This window comes from Petaurus breviceps, unplaced genomic scaffold (assembly GCF_028583685.1).
Source record: "Petaurus breviceps papuanus isolate PSGF00001 unplaced genomic scaffold, PetGlider_PUasm1.0 139, whole genome shotgun sequence".
Classification (NCBI taxonomy): Eukaryota; Metazoa; Chordata; class Mammalia; order Diprotodontia; family Petauridae; genus Petaurus; species Petaurus breviceps.
Genome location: NW_027185697.1, coordinates 8266253 through 8276723, shown reverse-complemented (window position 1 = coordinate 8276723; position 10471 = coordinate 8266253). Strand labels below are relative to the sequence as shown.

The 10471-nt window shown below is 44.9% G+C and overlaps 1 pseudogene; it reads right to left on the bottom strand.

Moving 5' to 3' along the window:
• Nucleotides 1-7405: 7405 nt before the first annotated feature.
• Nucleotides 7406-8484, bottom strand: LOC138146034 (DNA-binding protein RFXANK pseudogene; annotated as a pseudogene).
• Between the last annotated feature and the right edge of the window lie 1987 nt (nt 8485-10471).

Here is a 10471-nt window from a genome sequence, read left to right as displayed (position 1 = left end):
CTTCAGTGGGAGATTTGTTTCTCTCTGTCACTTTGTGGGTTCTGTGGCTCTAAAGTTTATTTAGAGTCATTTTTTTATATGTATTGGAAGTGATTGGAGCAGGAGACCATGCCAAGTTTGTGCTTCTACTCTGCCATCTTGGCTCTTCCACCCAATGGCTTGCATTCTTTTTTTGTTTTTTTGCTTTTTTTTGAGGGCAATCGGGGTTAAGTGACTTGTCCAAGGTCACACAGTTAGTTTTTGTGTTAAGTGTCTGAGGCCGGATTTGAACTCAGGTCCTCCTAACTCCAGAGCTGGTGCTCTATTCACTGTGTCACCTAGCCACCCCAATGACTTGCATTCTTATAAATTTGACTCAGTTTATTTATATTTTTGAGAAATGAGAGAAGGCATAATTTTATCGAGGACCTGAAGGAGGACAGAAAAGACAGGAGGACGACTTTAAGAGAAAGACTACTTGTGTAAGCATGAGGTACAGTCAGAGGAGACATGGGGTAGGACAGCAAGGACAACCATCTCATTACATCAAAGAGTACAATGGATGAAGGTGAAGTGTAACACCTAAGAAGACCAGAAAGGTGGGGATGAGGAGCAGGAGGGAGGAGCTCCGAAGGTCTTTGAACTCCAAACAGAGGATTTTTATTTGGTCCTGGAGGTGATAAGGGGCTTCTGGACTTTATGGAGCAGGGACATACCAAGGTTGGAATTGTACATTAGTAAAATCACTTTGGGTGGCTGAATGGGAGGAAGACAGGATGGGGGGGGGTGAGAATTACAGAAGTCAGATTCACCACTAGTCTATTGCAATTATCCTGGTGTGAAGGGATGAGGGCCTTCAGCAAGTAGGCGGCAGTATTTTTGAAAGGGAACAATGACAGTTGCTATAAGGTATTGCATCACGGAGAGGCAGTTTACATCTTCAGAGTCACACTCCAAGGGTCACACAGCTAATAAGTGTCTGAGGCCAGATTTGTACTCAGGGAGATGAGTCTTCCTGACTTCATGCCCAGCAGAATACCTAACTCACCCACAGCCACTTAGCCACTAGCAGGATGCTCAGGATCAGTCAGTATGGAAGATGAGGATAAAGGAGGCGGAGGGGTATGGGAGAGGATGGTTAGGGAAGTGGGTGGGGTCCAGGTAGAGATCCAACCCTTGCCCCACTCCATATCCTCCTCCAGAGACAAAAGAGCTGTTCAGTCATTTTTCAGTCATTTCTGACTCTTTGTGACCCTATTTATGGTTTTCTTATCAAAGATACTGGACTAATTTGCCATTTCCTTCTCTAGCTCATTTTACAGATGAGGAAACTGAGGCAAACAGTGACTTGCCCAGGATCACACAGCTAGTCAGTGTCTGAGGCCAGATTTGAACTCAGGAAGATGAGTCTTCCTGACTCCATGCTCAGTGCCCTCTGCATTATGGTGCCCCCTAGTACCCATACAGCTGAACCAGCCAGCTTGCTTTTTGCCACATTTCCTAACTCTGTGTTTGCATGGTCCATCCTCTTTGCCTTGAATGTACTTCCTCCTCACTGCTACATGTTGGAATCCCCAGATTTCAGGGATCTGTCTTTCACCTCCCTAGCTGCTAGCGCTCTCCTCCTGGGGCAGTGAAATTTCACTCATATTTTATATTTAATTGTCTATGTATGTGTTTTCCACCTTTCTCTTTCCATTCCCTCTTTAATGTGAACTTTCTGAAAACAGGGACTGTTTCTGTTTTTCCTTTGCACCCCTAACATCCAGCACAGTGCTTAATAAATGCCGTTTGATCACAGTCCTTTTATCCCCAGATCCCAGATCTATTGCTTTCCAGCTTGTCAGGTCCATTTCACGAGTTCTTTCTGCATTAGAATTTAAGCTTCTTGAAGGGAGGAATTATCTTTCTTTTTGCTTGTATTTGCATTCTCAGCATTTAGCAAAGTACCTGGTACATAGTAAGGCTTAATGTATGCTTGTTGCCTCACTCAGGGAAGACACTTAGAAAGTGCTGAATAAAATTATTATGCAAGAAAGGGAGGAATGGAGGAAAGAGAGAGTGGGAGGATACAAGGGACAGAGGGAGGAAAAAAGGAAGAGAGGGAGAAAGGAATGAAGGAAGGGAGGGAGAAAGAATGAAAGGAAAGAAGGAAGAAAGAAATGGAAGGAGGAAGAGACAGTGGAAGGATGGAATGGAGGGATGGAGACAGAAGGAGGGAGAAAGGATGAAAGGAAAGAAAGAATGGAGGAGAAGAGGGTGGAAAGGAGGAAGGGAGGGAGGAACTTTACCTTTCAAGGTTCAGCCTCCTACATGAAGTCATTCTTCACTCTCTCCTCTCCCCCATCATGTTACTCCTCTTTCTTCCCCAAATAACCTGATATTTATTTACTAGTATTTTAGTTTTTCCCCAATCATGTAAAAACAATTTTTAACATTTTTTAAAAAAGAATTTTAGTTCCAGATTCTCTCCCTCCCATTCTTCTTCCCCTAGCCCACTTTTATATTTACTTCTCTGGGTACATGCTGGATTCTCCTAATAGAATGTAGGCTTCATGAAGACAGGAGCTAATTCTCATTTTGTCTCTGTATCCCCAATGCCTAGCACAATGCATTAGGTGCTTAATCAGTGTTGAATTGCTAGATAAAGATGGGGGAATGGACCTGTTTTATGGGATAGGGCACTCCCAGATGAGAAATTTCCTTTACCAATATGGCAGGGGATCTTCTCTGTAACTCAGATCATCTTCAAAAGCTTTCTAGAGTAATGAGAGACTGTCTTGCCCAATGTCACCCAGCCAAACGTGGCAGAAGGGAGACTTTAAACCACATCTTCCTGATTCTAAGGCCAGTTCCATCTGTGCTTCTATTTTCTCTGTTGATTAAGGTTGAATTGAATTTGGGCAACTCAACTGACCTCCGTGTCAGTTTCCTCATCTCTCAAATGAGGGGCTTGAGTGAGATAGTTAATGATGCCCCTGCCAACTGTGGGTCTCTGATTATAGGATGGGCACATTGGATGTTCCCAATTCACTGGCACACCTAGGACACAACTACATTTGTTAAGCTTCAAAAGAGAAGCAAAAACAGTCCTGGGTAAATGCTACAAGATAAAAACAATGAAGTTGTGATAACCACGTGGTGTTTTTCACTGTCAGGAGGGCTTTTACCAGTGGTGGTGAAGTACTTTCAGCTCCATAAAAAGTCCCATATCTTTTATGAGGCTTGACCATTATCTTTATAGATTTTAAATGATGCATGATTAAGAGTAGACTTGAGTGATAAAGAGTTCCATTTGACTTGGAAAGCGTCATTCAGTATAAGATAGGCATAGACTGTGTAGACAGGGCTGTAGAGGCCTTAGAGGTCATCTGCTCTAATAGGCTCATTTTACAGCTGAGGAAACTGGGGCCCAGGGGCAGGGAATGACTTGTCTAAACCCCCACAGAAAGGAGAAGTTATTATTAGTTGTGTGGTGTCCTTGGGTGAGACACTAAATAAAAATCTGTTTGCCTCAGTTTCCCCATGTGTAAAATAGAGATAAAAATAGAAGCTATATTTATAACACACTTAGTATAGTGTCTGACCCACAGCAGGAACTTAATAAGTGTTGGTTATTGTTGTATTTATTTATTTATGTTTTTTTTCCTATTGTCTAGATTATAAGTTCTGGACTCTAGAATTTAGGTCTTCTGATGCCCAGTCTAGTTCTCAAGATAATAACATGATTAACCAGTGAAATGGGCTGCCTCAAAAGGTGGAGGGTCTCACCTCCTTGGAGGTCTTCAAGCAGAAGCTTGTCTGGTGGGTTTTAGCTGGAGATTCCTTTGGCTCATAGGTTAAATTAGAAGGCCACTGATTCCCTGCTAGCTCTCAAATTCTGTGACTTTGCAGCCCCTAAAATGCTTGTTGAGTGAATGGACATCATTATGGTAATCTTACTGATGGATAGCTTTCTGATTTCTGATCTCCCCCTCAAGTAACATCAGCCCCAAGGCAGGCTTTGAGGTTGCAATTTCTTGGGCATTGAGTTCCTAGTTGCATTTCTTCATCTCACTTCTAAATAAAGAGGCTAAAACATCCAGCTCTAGGCTGATTTGTCTTATTATTATTGATATTACTAATTCCTTTTTTCTACAAAAAGCACTTTTTTCACAATCATCCTATGAATCATGGAGTGCCAGTGTTATTCTAATAACCCCTAAAATGTATAAGGTGCTTCAAGGTTTATAAATCATTTTGCAAACATTTTCTAATTTGATCCTTGTAACTACCCTGTGAAGTAGGTGCTGTTATTATGCCCGTTTAATAGGTTGGTAACTGAGGCTGAGGCTAAGTGATTTGCCCAGGATCACACAATTAGGAAGTGACTGAAGCAGGATTTGAATACTCCTTTTTTTCCAAAGAGGAAATTGAGACTCAGATAGTTTGTGACTTTCCTATAGTCACAAAGCTAGGAGGAATCACTCAGAAGCATAATTTTTTTTGTGGGGGAGACAATCAGGGTTAAGTGACTTGTTTAGGGTCACACAGCTAGTAAAGTATCTGAGGCTGGATTTGAACTCAGGTCCTACTAACTCCAGGGCCGGTGCTCTATCCTCTGCACCACCTAGCTTCCTTGCCCCTTTTTTTGAGCATGACTCAAGCATATATAATTAGAGTTCATATCTTTTTACTACTTCAGAAGTTGGGATGGTTTCCATTTCTGATGCTATTCCCTGGGGTGTACACCCACTGCTATCTTCGTGCTGCATACACTAAGCAGCTAATAAATGTTTGTTGAAGTAAATTGGATTGAATGTAGCCTTCTCAGATGTTTGGGCATCTCTGAGTAAGTATCTGTATTAGCAAGCACCCTAGAATACCCAGGATGTCCTGCTGGCACAGATTCTTCGATCTGCTTTTAAAGGGAAAGACTGTTCAAAAAGGGGTTAGCAATCTCACTTTTAATTATAGAGAAAGAAGTAGGTATAGAAAATACAAGCAGAGAAATTAGCACAAATGCCAACAGACAGGTCTGTAGCAGTCGGAATATAACAATATTGCTATACACTTTACATATATCACTGGGTCGAGAGCACAGAAATCTTAGCAGTCAGGGTCTCTGAACAGACAGCTACCCAGAGTCTCGATCAAAAGATCCTTCTCATAAGTGAACCCCCAAAGCAAAATGCCAACCTCCCAGAATATATACCAAAGGCTCAGCCCCTAATTGACTTAGAGCCAATAGGCACACAACCTACATGACTCAGCACAGCTGTGAATTATCAGGGTTCAAAAGAGATCAGTCCTTCAGATGTTCACAATTTAGCCTGAGCCTGGGAAACTGAACTCCAAAAAGAAAACAGCAAAAATCCCACCTTGCTTGCACTTATAGCATCCTAACTATAGGATTCTGAAAAGACAAATGCAGCTATTAGATGAGGCTAATGGAACACCAGGGAGTTGTAGCTCAGGATCAGGTAGGTAGCTGATAGCCACAGCCTCCAGAGTATGAATTATGGACTCACTGAGGCCTAGAGAGTCTCCATCGCTCTGGTTACATTTCATGCATGAATCCTTTGGAGCAAAGCAGCACTATTTCTTTTGATGTGTTACCTTCAAAAAGCATCAACTCCAAGCATTTCACTATTATATCAAGTTAATATGTCAGCACTGTGAAGGAGGAGAGCTTACCCACTGCAAAGCTGCATTTCTCTCCACATTCTCTCTCAGCCCTCAGTTTAAGTGTGACTTGGTTCTTTACCAAACAGGGACGAAGAACGAGTTGGCTGGTTTTGCTGGGGGTTTGAAATCTGTGAGAGGTTATCAAGCCGGGCCATTTGAATAGGCAAGAGAAAGCCGGCAGCCCTCCTACTTTATGGTGTATGATCACTGACTGCCAAGGTCCTGTGACCTCTGAGGTTCAAGCAAGATTGATAGATGAAGAAGGGGCGGAGAAAGTGCTTTTAAGATGTGAGCTGCCCCTAACCCTATGTTATGTATAAATGCCCAAACTTTTGGCATAGTCCTGGGTTGAGTTGTCAAGCAGCTTGAAGAAGGGCCCAATTTGTGAGTCTTTCCCCAGGATTCCACACCAGAAGGGGAACACAATCATAGAGAAAGCTGCCCAGGTAATCGAATTCTACAACGCGACATGTCTGTGCCACAGGAACACATGACCCGCCTCTGATGCTTTTCTTTCTGTCAGAACACTTGGGTCTATAGTTAAAACATAAGAATGAGTTGGGAGAACATTGGCCCAGAGTTCTGGGCTCTCTTTACTCATATGAGCTGCTAGAAGGAACCTGGGAGTAGCAGAATGGCTGATGCCCTCTTAAGGACTAGCAATATCAGCAGCTGTCTCCTTCATCTCATAGCTCCATGGCCCTGCTTCCCAGATTACACCAGCAGTCTATTTCTTGTCTCCAGATGTCATTTGAGCTGATGAGAATTTTGGGAATCAATCTTTCTATGTAATGAAATAAAAAAACCCAATGGGTATAGTGTTTATGCAGTCTGGGCTCAGAAAGTTTTCTTTTTGAAATCTCAGAAGCACCTGCAGGGTGAATCAGTTAAACTCACTGTCAGTTTTCTCAGTGAAATGGGGCTGAATGTTTATAGAGGACATTGCGGATCTGGAGGAGTCATGGTTCAGTAGCACTGGGGGATTGTTGAGGCCACTATCAACCAATAAAACCTAGTGGTGCCCACACTTAGTTCATCAAATCCACCCTCACTGTCATACTGAGAATGAATTGGACTTTGTGGGCTGATTGCAGCATCTGTGAAGACAACAAATGGAAAGAGAGAACAAATGAGCATGTAAGGGTCCCATTGGTGCTTCAGGCCAGGCCTGTCAATGCCTGTGGTGGAAGAGGAAGCAAAAATTGTTTGCTGTGGTGGAAATCATAGAGGCTGGAAATTGGACTAGACCTCAGGGATGAGCTGGTCCAACCCCTTCATTTGTCAAATGAGGAAATTGAAGCCTTGGGGAACGATGCTGCTTGCTCAAGGATGCATAGTAAGAAAAGGAGAAAGATTAGAGCCTTGGTTTTTTGATTGATGGATCCGAGATAGAGAAGGACAGATGACCTCCCTTGACTCGGTGGGTTCGTACCAAAAAGGCCAGAAGAAGAGGTGGCATAGAGAGCTATTTAGGGCATACTGAGTTATGGGGCAGAGAATCATTCATTTACAATCCTAAGGACACTGTGCTGTTAGAATGGAAGTGGTGGTACAGTTTTCTGTTGTTTTTTTTTTTGGGGGGGGGTAGCAGCTGGTTTTTATTGGTTATTTGTTCCCATTTCATGGGCTTGTGGAGGCAGGGAGGGGCTACCAGGATGGCTGCTGTGGGGGCAGCAGAGGAGCCAGCATGGCTGGGTGAAGCGGGGCAAGGAGCTATGTTTCCAGCCAGGGCAAGTCATTAGCCAGTGGCACAGTCCGGAGAGGAGCTGCCTTGCTTCTTTTCGGGTTTGCCCCTTTGTGTCACACTGGACATGATCATTGGGCACTGAGTTCTTGGGCGGCCCCTCCAAAAGCTCTGTAGGTGGCTAGGAAGGATATACAGCCTTCAGCCATAGGAAGGAAGAGGGAGACCTCCTCTTGGACCTGTTCTCCCTGGCCATAGGTACTAAAGAACTGGTTTCTTTAGTGAGCTGGCCTTCCTGAGCACCAGACGGAAGGCAGAGGACCAAAGCCCAGTGTTCTAGGCTTCACTCTGTCTCTGGAAGCAGCTTGTTCTGAAACAGCTTGAGGATATGGTTCTCCATCACCTGTTGGACCTTCTTGGGTCCCAGGGCCACAGCCAGGTCCATTGGGGTGTAGCCTGAGTCTGCTTTCGTCATTAGGTCGGCCCCTCCGGCCAGAAGAGCTTCCACAGACTTCGCATGGTTCCCCCTCCCAGCATAGAGCAGCAGAGTCCCGCCATTCCAGTCATAGCTGTAGATGTCCACATCTCGCTCTAGAAGCATGACCACAATATCCGTGTAGCCATAGCCACCAGTTCCTTGGCCAGGATGTGAGCATCAGCACCCCACTCCAGCAGGAAGTGCACAGTCTCCATCTCTCCAAATGAAGATGCCCAGATCAGGGGGTGAAGCCACGTTCATCTGACTTGTTCACCAAGTTGTCACCTTTAAGAAGGTATTCTTTCATCTGGGTTAGTTCTCCCTGAGCAGCAAGCTGGTGGATGGACAGAGAGTCCAAGGTGGCAGGCAGGGCTGAAATCTCATATCCCCTCTGCCAGTTGGTTAGGGTGGCAGAGAGCTTCAAGGAACTGCCTGTGTGAGGAACCGCCAGGACTCCATCCAGGTCGGGACTCCCCAAGTCTGGAGCACAAGGATACAGGCGTAACAACACCGTGTCCGAAACATCTGAGCTGTCCTGGGCTCGGTCTTCAGGCTGCAAGCCAAAGGCAGGGAGGGTGTGGGGCTCCTGGACTTGGCCCTGGGGACCTAGGCTGGCCTCGGCCCCTTCTGGCTCCATGGAGGGCACTTCAGAGAGGATGTTCCCAATTCCCGCGGTCTGTTCCTCTAAGAAACTTTAGTCCTTTCTAGTCCGGGCTCTCCGAGTGACCTTGACCAAGTCTCTTCCCCTCTCTGAGCCTCAGTTTTCCCTATCTGCCAAATATTGCCCAAAGCATGAGAAATACAGGCTCAAACAAACCCTTCGGGCCCTGCTGGATGCAATGACATGGGCACGAATTTTGCTCTGGACCCCCGGGGGGAAAGCCCACCTCCTCGGCCCCAGCCTTTCCCCTCCAATCTGGGCGCTCTTCGAACCCTGGCCAGGGCCACGTCGGAGAGCGCCGCGTTCGGGGGCTGAGTGCGCGAGGCTCTGTCCACGAGGCGGCCGGGGACCGGGGGGCTGACCAGATTTCCCCGTGTCCCCTGTTGCCAAGCCGGGAACGTCCTCCTCCCAATCCCCAGCCCTGGACTTCAAAGCATGAGTTGAAAGTTAACTTTACCAAACTGCAGCGCTCCGCCCCCTCGCCCCCTTCCCCTAACCCGGGGGGGGGGGGGGGGGGGGGAAGAAGGAGGGGGGGGAGGAGCTCCAACCCAGTTTTCTGTTGTTAATAATATAATAGTTTACATTAACATAATGATTAATCATTTGCATAGGGCTTTTTGTATATTAAAGTATTTGGCATTTTATATATATATGCTTCCCATTAAATAAATAAATAAATAACAAATAAATGATATTTGGTATGGTAGAAAGCCGATGTTAAAACCGCAAAGACCCCAGTTTAGGTCCTACGTCTAACACATACTAGATGTGTGATCCTGGGCAATATATTATGGCCTCTCAGTGCCCTAGGCATCTTTCTAACATAATAAGTTACAGAGGAGGTGCTGACCTACATTGGTAGAGTGAGTTTCCTCACTTGGGAGTTCTTTGCTGTTATTTAGTCACTTTTCTGTTGTGGCCGACTCTTCATGATCCCATTTGGGGTTTTCTTGGAGGAGATACTGGAACGATTTGCCATTTCCGTCTCCAGTTTGTTTTACAAATGAGGAAACTGAGACAACAGGTTTAAGTGACTTGCCCAGGGTCGCAAAGCTAGTAAGTATCTGAGGCTGGATTTGAACTCAGGAAGATGAGTCTCTCTGACTCCAGACCCAGTGCTCTATCCTCTGCACCCTCTAGTTCTTCATATTTATGAAATCAAATAGTTAATCTCTATCCCTATTGATCCTTACACAATCTTGAGAGGTTGGTGCTATTGTAATATACATTTTAAAGATAAGAAAACGATGGCTGAGAAAAGGCTATGCCACTAGAAAGTGTCTGAGCAAGATTTGAACTCAGATCTTCCTGACTCCATGGTCAACCCTTTCTAGGCCATGTTCTCAAATTGACTTTTGCTTCAAGTGCAAAAATTAGTTGATCATGATCTACATTTTCATCAATCAAGCTTCTTATGTTCTCTCTCAAAGAAAATGACCCACAGGGCACAGTCCATTCTAATGACACCCTTTGTCATATGAGAATTCTACTACAGATTGAAAGTAGGGTTTTGACTTAGCCTGTTGCCTCTCCATGAGTTACTTTTCTCATAACCCAGCTCAGCCTTTAGGAAGTCCCTAATTTGTGATCACCTTTATAGGGATAAAAGTCCTCCCTCTGGGTATCTTATACCAGCTGGCCCCAAGCCTGGGGCCATTACATCACTTAGTAAGTTTCAGTTAGAATTCAGGGTTTGGGAGGACTGTTTTGTCAAAGAGGCCAGAACTAGGAGGGTTGGGTAGAAATCTGTCCCAGAACTTTCTCTAGAGGGAATCAGTCAGTGACCAAGCACTTATTAAGTACTTACTGTGTACCAGGCAAGGTGCTATGCCATGGAAATACAAAGAAAGGTAACATCTTAGACCCTGCCCTAAAGGGCTCACATTCTAGTAAGGGATATAGAATGTAAACAGCTATGTACATGGGAGATATATGGAGGTAACCTCAGAAGAAAAGAAGGAAGGAAGGAAGGAAGGAAGGAAGGAAGGAAGGAAGGAAGGAA